Below are 13,958 nucleotides of genomic sequence, written 5' to 3' on the forward strand. Positions count from 1 at the left end.
TTAAAGTAACCTCTGGCGTGCCACAGGGGAGTGTTATGGGACCATTGCTTTTCACAATATATATAAATGACCTAGTAGATAGTGTCGGAAGTTCCATGCGGCTTTTCGCGGATGATGCTGTAGTATACAGAGAAGTTGCAGCATTAGAAAATTGTAGCGAAATGCAGGAAGATCTGCAGCGGATAGGCACTTGGTGCAGGGAGTGGCAACTGACCCTTAACATAGACAAATGTAATGTATTGCGAATACATAGAAAGAAGGATCCTTTATTGTATGATTATATGATAGCGGAACAAACACTGGTAGCAGTTACTTCTGTAAAATATCTGGGAGTATGCGTGCGGAACGATTTGAAGTGGAATGATCATATAAAATTAATTGTTGGTAAGGCGGGTACCAGGTTGAGATTCATTGGGAGAGTCCTTAGAAAATGTAGTCCATCAACAAAGGAGGTGGCTTACAAAACACTCGTTCGACCTATACTTGAGTATTGCTCATCAGTGTGGGATCCGTACCAGATCGGGTTGACGGAGGAGATAGAGAAGATCCAAAGAAGAGCGGCGCGTTTCGTCACAGGGTTATTTGGTAACCGTGATAGCGTTACGGAGATGTTTAACAAACTCAAGTGGCAGACTCTGCAAGAGAGGCGCTCTGCATCGCGGTGTAGCTTGCTCGCCAGGTTTCGAGAGGGTGTGTTTCTGGATGAGGTATCGAATATATTGCTTCCCCCTACTTATACCTCCCGAGGAGATCACGAATGTAAAATTAGAGAGATTAGAGCGCGCACAGAGGCTTTCAGACAGTCGTTCTTCCCGCGAACCATACGCGACTGGAACAGGAAAGGGAGATAATGACAGTGGCACGTAAAGTGCCCTCCGCCACACACCGTTGGGTGGCTTGCGGAGTATAAATGTAGATGTAGAACACACGCGAAGCACTTGGATTTTTTTTTAGGTACATGGATAAAAGGAAGGTAACGCAAATAGTACATAAAAGGAAGGTAATGTCAATAGAATGTGATTATTGGAATATCAAATACTGTCCATACAACCTATTAATAGGCTACTTGATAAAAATTTGCTGTACACGTGTAAGGAGCCCTCAAATGAAAAGGACGCTACAGGTACATGTATGGGAATTTTGATAACAGTGTTAAAATTACAGTTCATGAGGAACAACACAACTATAGATAACTGTTATTGATATTGATACACTGGTCCCAGCGGGTAGGAAGGGAGTGGATGACTTCAGTGTAGAAACTCCTGGGTTACTGAGAGATCCAGTTTTCAATGGCGTCCTGCACTTCCATGGCGCAGGTAAACCTCTGAGCTTTCAGTGATTGTTTTATGGGACCGAAGATATGCGAATCACGTGGGGAGATATCGGAGCTGTAAGGAGGATGTTGCAAGACCTCCCATCGATATTTTTGAATGAGCTCAAGGGTTCTTGGGCACACAATCCGTCTCATGGCACCGACACACCGGAATACGAGCACTGTGTACCGTGCGGGACACTGCTCTCCATACACCTCTTTCACCCTGCACTAAATGTGTGAAACGTCCTCGCCTCCTGCCGGGAGAAACTGGATACCTGTTCTTTGTGCTGAACGGAAGGAATCCATCATGAAAAGAACTGTGAAAGAGACAAAGTTCGTGCTCATTCACTCTGCTCCCTCCTGATGGAAGCTTTTAATTAGGCTATCATGTTTCTGACATCCTCAGTTGGACAGTTGAGTGTTTCAGAATTTTTTTAACAATCAAATTTCATTTCTCTTGGTATTGATATTGAGGACCTCATGGATTCTACATGCATCCATGGTAACTACATTCTCCTATCAGCAACATTACACCGTCTTCAGACTACTCTATCACTCACGTAACCCGTGTCAACACCAAAAGTATTTCGCAGGCAAAACAGCAGACGGAGACTCTGTGATGCTAGCACCGAAGCGGAGGGAACGCGAACTTCACATGGAAGTGGCGTTGTCAGAGAGACGCGGGCGGTCGTGCTACGAATGGATCAACATACAGCGCCTACATCAGATGAAGATACTGATGCACTGGATCTAGTGCAACTCGTAAAAGTTGAGCAGCGAAGAAGCTATTGCGTACATCCGTTATGGCTGAAAAAAGTAAGAAATATGGCACATTCGACGTGATAAAAGAACTGAACATTTATCGCGAATGTTCCCAGACTTTTACGGAGTGTCTCAAAAGTGTTTCTGTATTGCATTAACCAATATACAGCGCAGCATTCACAGAAAAGCAACGAAACTGACCTATTTTGTTAATAATTCCGGTTTTTCACATGCTTTTTATTTGAACATAAGCCTAAATATTCCCGATTTTGTGAGAGATGTTCAAAATAGTAGGACACATTTCAAAAGCTGAGTATCTGTAAATATTTAGCTGTTGTAGACCAGATATTGCTTTACCAGGCATAGTTTTCATACGGTGTGATAGAGATTTCGCACTTATTCGTGTAGAGAGGAACGGGATTCCAGTCGTTGCCAAAGCCAAAGACAACGGATTCCTTCTGTGCAAGACGGAAGCGGAGGATTTCAGGGATCGTAGCACACTATACCACTGGGGTTGCACAGAAGCTCATTCAAAGTAACTAAGTACGTTATATCTGGTTACAAGTTTCCTCTGACAATCCTACTAGAGTAAGGGGAAGGAAAAGTCGCAACATCCAGCGACCATGGATTTGTCAAAGCATTTCAAGGAAGCCGATAGCAACTGTGAAAAGAAATATGCTACTAGATAACATTACAGTTTTCCCTATCTTGTGTGATAAAATTGAGACAGTAAAAAGTGCATAGAAGAAAACCTTGCTTCACAAGTGACAGAATATCCCAGATGAAAACGGAATTTCTATGAGCAAGTACCAAGTGAACAGTGGATTTGCACGTCTGCCTGACGAAACCTACTGAGGACAGAAAAATGTAATGCTGACTGGATATGTTTAGTGTAATTGCAATAGCAAAATTGTTAAATTTTTCCATGTCTTCTGCTGCTGCTTGTGCAGATTTGTATTGCTTTAAACATTACGTATGTTGACCTGTGTGGTTGTCTTTCTAAAAGCAAGGTTTCTATTTCTACAACAAGTAACACAGAATAACTAGAGTGTCTAAGCAGCACAACATTGTAATTGCACAAATCCAACGCTGTTTGTTCAGAAAAACCAAAAAGGTAGTACTATCTTCCTAAGATAACATAAGTAATTCTGTAACAACTATTAGAAAAATACACAAAATGGCGTTTTACGTCATATACACTGCCAGCATCAAGAAAGCCCAAACATGTAAGCATGTAAAACATCTGGCACACACAATACTTTAGTTATATTGATAGCAAAAGCCCATTTCCCATTCATTGCTCGCTGTAACATACGCCATTTGTACCACAATGTGTAAACGAAATTAGTGAACGTGAACAGTTACCGAACGTTTAATGAGTGAAACTCTTGATGTAGGCAAGAAAAATTTACATATACTGTATATAGTTAACTTTGCCGCTGGATCTATGTGTCTATCTCTAGTTTTAAAATGAAAATAACTCTCAATGCGTATAACTGTAAACCACAAATGAAATAGAAACACGAGTCAAAAATCCGTATAGCGCACGCCCATAATGGCGAGTATCACTTACTTACCTGGGACTGAAAAGATGTTCGCTCTACTGCCACCGTTAAAATCAGTTTCGATACGTTAGCTATATTTCATATGTAGCTACCTATGTCCTAAAATCCACCAAACGTAAACTGGCAGTCGACGACATTATTCGCTGCAAACCTTTCAAAATATGCACGGTAGTCTACTTATTAGGGAAATATCAGAATAACAATGGGCAATAACGAAAACACAACCAGATCACTATCAAGCTGTGATGTCAGAATATAAGATGCGGGGTATTTTTTTTCCGAAAGGTTTCCTCAAAATCAAATGAGAAAGATTGCATAGCAGAGGAAAAGTGCGACTGCTAAAACAGTGTAATCTTTTCTTTTTCAGGCACATCGGACGACTTCAAATTAATGAAAACAGCTGCGCGCTATTTGAATGTCTCTGCCACGCGTCACTTGGGTGCGCCACTTGGGGCTACGAACGGACGTGGCGTGGACCACGAAGAAACGCATCTTCGGCGCGCCACCTCCTTGTGAATAGCTTTGAATAGCTTAATTTGTTAACATGGTGGTGACACGAAACAGTGTCACATCCCCAAGAGACGTCCACGCAACGCCATTCCCGTGTGAACTGGGCCTAAAAGAATGAAAACTAGCGAAACACGAACGAGTACCAGCGAATGCGAACCAAACAAGACCGATTGATGTTTGCTCGCACTCGTCCAATGTTGACACCAAAGAGGATTCTAGTTCGCTAACGCTCGTTTCCTTGTGTTCACTACAGTGTAAATTTGTGGTAAGTTCTACGGGACCAAACTGCTATGGTCATCGGTCCCTAAGCTTACACACTTCTTAGTCTAACTTTAACTAACTATAAGGACAACATACACACCCATGCCCGAGGGAGGACTCGAACCTCTGACGGGGGGAGCCGCGCGAACCGTGACAAGGCCCCCAAGACCGCGCGACTTCCCGCGCGGCTCACTACAGTGTAAATCAGGCTTTAGATACTATTTTAGTGACCGCCGTTGGCAGCCTGCATTTCTATACTACAAAAAAATGAACGCCACGTTTAACGGTATTAAGCATCATTGGATGCAATATGTGACCCCTACTGACATGCTGTAAACTCAGTCTGAACAGAAACTTCTTCTGCATTACAGAGATTTTAGAGTCCTAGGCACCATTTCTTCCTTCACGCCTCTCTGATTGCTACATTTCAGCTGTGTAATGTGTGACCACATGTGGCGACGATAACGGAAGTCTTCAGTGATTTGTAGCACTGATTCCCAGTGTACACCTTCGGCTGAAAAGTCGCTCATCGAACATGTTTGGGACATGGATGGTTAGTATCATGTGTAGAACAGCCGTCCTGCAATAATTCTTTATAATTTGCAGGCTTGAATAGGAATTGTGTTGAGGAAATCACCGAAGTAGGTATCTAGGTACTCAACTATTTTATGGCACCAAGCTTACTGGCTATTATTGCAACACTTGTGTCTTCACTGAATTGTCAACAATCAACTACACTTCTGTACTAAATATTCGTGTTGAATACCTAGCGCGTGGTATAACATTCATTCTACTTATATGTACCATCCAGAACGAATTATCACTCTGCAGCGGAGTGTGCACAGATATGAGACTTCATGGCGGATTAAATCTGTGTACGGGACTAGGACTCGAACCTGGAAGCTTTGCCTTTCGCGTGCGAGTGCTGTATCGACTGAGGTACCCAAGCACGACCCACCATCACAGCTTTACTTCCACCACTACCTCACCTTCTACCTTACAACCTCCGAAACTTCACAGAAATTCTCCTGCATACCTTGCGGGACTACCACTTCCAGAAGGAGATATGGGTTTGCCACAGGCTGGGGGATTTCCGGAAGCCGGCCGTGGTGGCCGAGCGGTCATAGGCGCTACAGTCTGGAACCGCGCGACCGCTACGGTCGCAGGTTCGAATCCTGCCTCGGGCATGGATGTGTGTGATGTCCTTAGGTTAGTTAGGTTTAAGTAGTTCTAAGTTCTGGGGGACTGATGACCTCAGATGTTGAGTCCCATAGTTCTCAGAGCCATTTTTTTTTTTTTTTTGATTTCCGGAACTGATTTTCACTCTGCAGGGAAGTGTGAATTGATTTGAAGCTTCATGGCGCATTACTTCTCAAATCAAAGGAGACAGTGATTAGCATGAGTATGAGAAAGTCGCCGCTGAACACACGAAATTCGGGGAGCGGTTGCCTTGACTGATGAAGCGAGTACAGTGGCGTAGTGTTTAAAACCCCGGACTCACATTGAGGACGGTTGTGATTCGATCACACAGGCCTAGAGTTTCCATTGATTCATTAAGTGCGGCCGGTGTGGCAGAGCGGTTCTAGGCGCTTCAGTCTGGAACCGCGCGACCGCTACGGCCGCAGGTTCGAATCCTGCCTCGGGCATGGACGTGTGATGTCCTTACGTTAGTTAGGTTTAAGTAGTTCTAAGTTCTAGGAGACTGATGACCGCAGATGTTAACTCCTATAGTGCTCAGATCCATTTGAACCATTTGATTTTTGATTCATTAAGAAAATGACTGATATGTTACCTTTGAAAACATCATGCCCTGCATTTTGCTCTATAATTCCTCATACCGTGTTTGTGGCCGGCCCATAAAGAGAGTGTTGTCGATGAGACGTTAAAACATAATATTTCTTCTTCATCTCATTATTGAGTCGCATTAAACGTTGTCGCATGGCTACGACGGTGCGTCGAAAACTATATGAGGAGAGGTATCCCTCAGGCAGATGGCAGAGGTATTTTCTTCTCGGGGATTACGTACAACTGGCTGGGATCTACTATTCTACTGCCAGTACCCTCTTCAGAGAATGACTCGTAAGTCTACTGCCTGAACATGTGCGCCTTATTTTTCGCAGACGGCGTACACCTTTAGTATCAAACTGAATTGCCAAAGTGCTAATGAGCTGTCAGGGCTGTGTCAGTAACACTTCTTGGACATGAAGCTTCCTTAGATTCATCAGACACTTGACCTTAATCCTGTGGGGAAAATTTGGAGCGCCTTCATGAGAGATGTGCTCGTCCTGATCTATAATTTTTTTTTCTTTTAGTTGTAGCGACGTTTGAGCACGCGTGAATCAGTACGATTCTCGTAACACTTTCGGTGCTTCGTGAAGAGCATTCCGCGCCGCCGTTAGGAGATCGAAAAAGAGTTGTAGTTCATCGCATATTCCTGACTTTAGTTAGCTTAACCTTTACATTAATGCCAATTTGGTAATCGAAAGTCTAGCAATCACTAACATTTATGAACTTCGAGAAAAAGTTGAAAAACTTACGACGAGTGGTAAATGATACTGAAATTATCAATGCTTTTAAAGGACGTAACACAGTTTGCTACATCTACAGACTACAGTAACCCGTGGCAATGTGCTTACAAGAAACGTAATATACTAACATGTAACAATTTTCATTGCTTTTGTACGATTTCAGTGTCTCTTATTCAATGAGAGGAATGGTTTTTCCGTTACTCAAGTTGAACTGGTGTACGTGTTAACGTTGAACAACATGTTGACAGAAATATAATAGAGTCCAGAATGCCGTCCCGTTCCATATGCGGAAGTTCGGAGGAAAATGAAGAAAAATTTGTTAAATGACGTGGCTGATTTTCTATCTGAACCAGTTCCTCCTTTATGAGTTCGATATTAAGTGCTTCTCCCAACAAGTACAATAAAAATTTGTCTGACAACATAGCAGTCAAAGGCATCGTGGAAAAGAAGAAACTGAATGAAGTGCTTCGGTCAAAAGATGATAAATGTCAAGTAACACTGTTTATGCAGACAAACTGGGACTGATGATGGATGGATGGTATAGCTTCCGTTGTGAACCCTAAAAAAACAATGGTTTCCAATGAATGTGGAGTTCACTGTTAGCATTCTTTGATATCATGTGCTGGAGGGTAGTTTCGCTAATTCAGGAGTGGTGCATTTTCTTGACAAATCATTCTGATGTTATGATGAAAATGATGGGAACCGCAGCTGCAATGAGGTATTATTCGTTACACGTGAAACAATGGTTATTTGTCTGCTGTCTTATGTATTTTACCGAAAATCGTGATTCCTTAGCAGTATTTTGCTGAGAAGCGCGATAGAGCTGATTTGGAAGATATTTTCGAATAGTTTTTATATGAGTGCGGCATCCTAGAAGTGTGTAATTAGTTCAAGTAAATGTTTGGAGATGCGCTTTCAAACTTTATGTTACATGACTATTAGTACCTAAAAAAATTAAATCTCAAATAAATACTTTCATTTGCTTGACTGAAGTTTTTGCCATTAAAAACGCACAATAGTTATCAACAGCCCTCGTAACAGTGATTTTCCTCCGCCTGAATTACATTTCAATGTACGAGCTACAGATATTTCAATTTCTCTGCGACGGCTGACTGTCGAACTTCACTTGGCTTCTCGCAAATTATCTGCCTTAACGAAGAAAATAAGTTGTGCCTCGTGAAACAAGTTGGCTTACGGGCATTCGGAAAGTTAAGTAAAATAGCCGGCGCCTACTGTTCACAGCAACATTATTGCACGACAGTTAGAAAATTCAAAACCCCCCAGATAAGTTCTGTATAATTATATTCCCGTCACCTGACTGTGTGCAGTAATTATATCATCCCCGTGACGTTGAAAATTCTGTTTGATTGTAGCAGCACTTTTTTCTCTGACTGTGAACGCGGTTTTGGAACTGGATGGGTAACGTTGTAACCTCGTGTTTCTAGTGTGCTACAGTGCCCGCTTTGAGAGGACCGGAAAAAAGTGCCGCAGCCGCAGGTGTTTTTTTTTTTTTTTGAGCAACTTATTTTACGTCATAAATAACATACTGTAATACTCGATAGTGGTGGAAGAGATACCTGCTCCTGACATCGATCATACTTGACGAGTGTACAGACAGGAACTTCTTTACCGACTGGAATAGAATATCTCAGTGTATTTTACGCTAGTTTTTACATCTTCAGTTTCTCTGTCAGAGCCGCCACAGCTGTACCGCCGCGTGATCGCTACCTGGCAGTCAACCTATACGTGACTCCTGTGTCCCCCTTTTATGCAGAAAGACAAAGGATCCCGCTATCGAGCGTGATGAATCTAACAGACAATGAAGTTACGCCAGGGAAATATTCATTGATACGTGATCGACACACTGATTACTCTCGGCGTCTTGAAAAGCAGAAAGTGTTCTCCGAGATCACAGCGGAAGTCTGGTCCTCCTTTTTTTCGTTTTTTTTAAGAATGACGAAGTAAGTAGAGATTCGGGCCTGAGAAGGACACTTCTGTAACTGCATGTACGGTGTCGAATAACCACGTTAAAGCGGTAAATTACCACATTCTCCACTGTGACTGGTCAGAGACAATAATTTGCATAATTGCTGTAAAGAAAATAAAGCCATTAATTTTTTTTTTTGAGGAGAAGAACCGAAAACTGTCACTATGTTATCGTCTTGAGGCATTTTTCAAGAAGCTCACTGTTTATATTGGTGTCGGCTTGAAAAAAATGTATTTCACACCATCGTCTTGGATTTTTTTTATTTTACTGTAAAATGTGTATAATACTGGAGAAATACATGTACATATAGCTGACAGTTTCTACCAAACTATACCTCAGTAGAATTTTTTGTTGTTCATGTTGCTGACTACCTTGTGCAGTTTGTGACATTACTTCTGTGCTGAGAAAAATGAAGTGTAAAAGTGAAATTAGTGATATTTGTGCCATTTTTCAAATTGTCTGTTATAGTTATTTTTTTACATCTTCCAGATTGTTAGGTCCTTTCTGCCGCACGATTTTCTTCAGATTTTTTTTCTATTGTTTGAGAAATTGCGTATACATACTTAAGTTCGTTTGAAATATGTAATACTGTTTTGCTACCGTTGGAATTTGTAACGCTTTATATCACAAAAGAAAACTCACCACCAGTAACACAATTTTGAACTTCAAAGCAGACTCACTTCCGTACAAATCATTGGAGCTGAGCTTAGTAGCTCATATCTGTGCTTAATAGCTCTTAGTAGTTCACAAATGAACATCATTATAATGACTGTGTAAGGCTTCAAGACGGTCGAATGAACGTGCATACTCAGATGTAACAGAACATGAAATCTTAACTTCTTAAAAAAAGTCTTTTAGGTATTTTATTGTGTAAACGGTGATCTTTTTGTTCCTAAGTGTTGATAAGTATTCTTGATATAAAAATTATTGACCATAATCTGAACTGTATGTACATGACAATTATTTCACATCTTCTAAAGTAAAAAAAAAAAATCACTTGTGTTGGTGTATCAGCACTGAAATAAGGGGGGGGGGGATGTAGCGAAAGAAAATGAGCTTTGCTTAAAACCATTAATTATTAATGAAATTTATGTTACTGTAAATTATGTCAACGAAGTCTTCTGTCACTTCTTGGTAGAACATATTTGTTTTCAGGGATAGAAAAGGAACACAATTTGTTTACTGAAATTGATTAGTTTGTTTATCAATAACAGTAATGTGCTAAGGACGAAATTAAAACAAATTCCAATATAATTTCTTTTATTTCAACTGTAACTGAAAGTTGTTCTGCTAAATTTTGATCTGATGAGGGCAGTAGTCGAAATGTCATAATAAGTGAAAACATTTTAAACTGCCTAGATGGACTTATTCACAAAAGCTCATAAGGGTCGTAGGCTCGTTTAAGAACTTTAGTTCCTTTATTAAAAGTGAAATGATCTTATTCAAACTGTTTATTAATCAGATTGAATTATCTTACTCTGGAGTATACGCTGCGTTTGTCAGTACTGTGTACCGAGAGGGAACTGGAACTTGGGTCCGTAGATATGGTCCACAGTTTTGAAATAACACTCCGGAACAGTTCCATACCATTTCTTTCCCTATTCTTTTCTTAATTACTTTCTGTGCTACCAACGGCTATGCCTTTCCAATCATAACGCTGATAATACGTTGTTGACGAGACAATAAACTCAGATTTTTCTTTTTTTTTGGTGCTCTTGTGTCCGCCTTGCCATAACTTATTTTGTCTAGGGCCGGAGATTTTCTCCGCTCAGAGACTGGGTGCTGTATTATCATAATCATCCTCATTTCATCCCTAACGACACGCAAGTCGCCGAAGTGGCGTCAAATTGACAGACTTGCACCCGGCGAACGGTCTACCTGACGGGAGGCCCTAGTCACACGACATTTACTTTTTATTTTTACTTATTTTGGCTAAACCAGCGTCAGCAAGATCTTGCCACCTTCGGTGCCGTTTTCCTTGTTTAGTTATTCGGGGAACACGGAAAATGGAAGTTAATCCACAAACATTACATTTTTGCCATCAAAGATGAACCAGTCATGAGAAGAGTAATGTTTATAACGCTTTTATTCTTCTTCTGAGTACTAAATGCTTTTAGAGGGGGAGAGAAACGAATTGTAGAAAAGTGAATCGGAAGTCTTCGGATGTTTATATTTTAACCAGGATAGTAGTTACATGACCCGTTGTCAGCTAATCCAACCATGGCGCGTCTGGGCATATAAACTCAAAACTTCTTATGAAATACTGATCAGTTCATCTTGCTTCTCATTAGTCTCTTTTACTTTACGGAACGTGAGCACTATGGATCACCGGCAAGCACTTGCAGCAGAGATTCATAAGACGAAATAACTTCGCTAAATTGGAAAGGCACTTTATTGAGCGACTTGCAGTTGTAAGCAATATCTCGCGTAAAGTACCACCATATAAAGTTTAAACATGATCAACAGGATCTCCGAGGTCGCTCATGTTCATATCGAAAGGGAGAGTCTATAGAGTTAATTGCAGAATAACGTTTCATGTCTCCAGTTTATTAGACCAATAAGAGTTTGCGAAAAAATTGGAGATAGTATTTAATAGAGTGAAGTTTTTACAAGTTATTGAAAGACTGTAGAAACCGCTGTTTGAAAAGGCATCAAAGCTTAACCTAGTCGAGAGATAAAAGTTTTGCTGGTTTCGTTGTTAAATCGTGGGGTTGCTTTTGTTAACGTTTAAAGTTAACACGACTGTTTATACTTTCGAATACATTTGACAGACGTAATTTTGGTACGATTTAGTGAATTAGTTTTCGAAGGTCGGAAAGAAAATCTGATTTTTTGTGGCCCAGTTGCTTTTCCTGATACTTATTGCTGCTCTCCCCTGAACATACATTAGGGTACGTGAAAAATTATGAGTTGTAACGTGGCTAGTAATCCATTATAAACTGTAGGTCTGCTTACAGGTAGCTGGATAAAAAAAAGTTCCCAGGTTGGTGGAAGTTCAGGGCATACCAAGAGGATCACTCCTAGAGGAGCACTGTCTTGGTCTAATAAATCTTTTGTCAAGCGCATAATTTTTTATTTAGAAACGGAAACATTGGCAATGCATGGAATGGCGCTACACCACCTCTCCTCCTAAGAAAAATGTCAAAGCCGCACCTTCAGCCGGTAAAATCATGGTGACGGTATTCTAGGACTCCGAAGCCGTTATTCTGTTTTATGTCCTCCCTCATGGTGCAACGATCAACTCTGAAGTCTATTACGCTACTCTCAGGATACTGAAGAAAGAACTTCAGCGTGTTCGTTCACAAAAATGCAAACGAACTTTATCTTCTCCATGGCAACGCGAAGCCTTACATAACTCTGTGCGCCTGTGAGGATCAGGCAAAACTTGATGGGATTGTTCTTCCTCATCCATTATAAAAATGTTCAAATGTATGTGAAATCTTATGGGACTTTACTGCTAAGGTCATCAGTCCGTAAGCTTACACACTACTTAACCTAATTTATGCTAAGGACGAACACACACACCCATGCCCGAGGGAGGACTCGAACCTCCGCTGGGACCAGCCGCACAGTCCATGACTGCAGCGCCTGAGACCGCTCGGCTAATTCGCATCTTGCGACTTCCATCTGATTGGTCCAGTGAAGGATGCACTTAGCGGTAAGCAGTACGTGGATGTGGGGAGGTTACTGATGCATCAAGACGTTGGCTCCGAGTCGACCAGGAGAATCATATCATGCTGTCCTGCAGGCCCTTCAAGTAACGTACCGTAAGGCCGTCGCATTGATCGGGGATTATGTTGGAAAATAAGGTTTCGCAGCCAAAATAGTGGGCAGTAATGTAGTGTATTGTACTCCTGAATGAAACCAACACGCTTTCAGAAAAAATGGTTTGCATTACTTATTGACTGCTCCTCATACAAAGTCGTCGACAGTGTAAAGCACCTAATATTTTTAGTACTCGAGCACAAATAGTAAGTACATCTGGTCTCGACTTGACAAATAAACAAATTATTTCCTAAGAGATGAAGAACTATGTGGTATGAGTATCTTCCGACACAATGCTTGTGTCTGTAGGTGTATCATCATGGTCGTACAAACATTTCTCCTTACATCTCATAATAGTTTATTTCAGACGGGCAGAAGGTTATTGCAAATGCTGGAGAGTATTTAACAAAATTTGTGTGTTCTTTGTCATATGAGGTGGAGCTCTATCTGTTAAAACATCCAAACGTTCTGGATGGGTGCTTTGTAAACAAAAATCGCTATACATCGCGAGCAGATAAACGGCATCTATGACAGAGAACACATCTAGTCTTTGCTTCACAACGAGAGAATGCGGAAAAGAAAAATAAGTGATTGTGGGCAATGGACAGAAAGAAATCTCGGCAGTGTCTCTGTGTACCGTCACTGTAATCAGTTCGTGAAGGGAATTAGCCTTCACATGTTTCTCGAACCAATTCACAACTTTCTCGAACCAGCTACTAATAATTTCATATGGAAGTGGAATAAGGAAGTAAGGGCAGGAAGTTGGGATTTAGCGGTCTGTCAATGATGCCATAAGAAGGGGAGCACAAGCTCTGAGAAAGAAATCAACAATGTTCTGTTCAAAGGAACCATTCAGGCATATCCCTCAAACGATTTGAGTAAAGCAACGAGAGTATAAATCTGAATAGCCGGACAGGGATCTTAACGTTGATTGTCCCAAATTCGTGTTGAGTGTCAGCAGAATAATGACGGATCGTCTGCAGCACAAAAGTGCTCAGCTCGAATACACTTAATTCCCTTACATCTATATCTACATCCATACTCCGCAAGCCACCAGACGGTGTGTGGCGGAGGGTACTTTGAGTACCTCTATCGATTCTCCCTTCTATTCCAGTCTTGTATTGTTCGTTTAACTGTGAAGAAAAGTATTACAAATCGATAATATCCTATCACGCACACAAAAGAACGAACTATAAACAGGATTTTTACACGCAGTAATAGCTGTATTAACTGTTGACATCAGATTCTATTATTTTAACCACACG

This window comes from Schistocerca cancellata, chromosome 1 (genome assembly GCF_023864275.1).
Source record: "Schistocerca cancellata isolate TAMUIC-IGC-003103 chromosome 1, iqSchCanc2.1, whole genome shotgun sequence".
In the NCBI taxonomy this organism is placed as follows: Eukaryota; Metazoa; Arthropoda; class Insecta; order Orthoptera; family Acrididae; genus Schistocerca; species Schistocerca cancellata.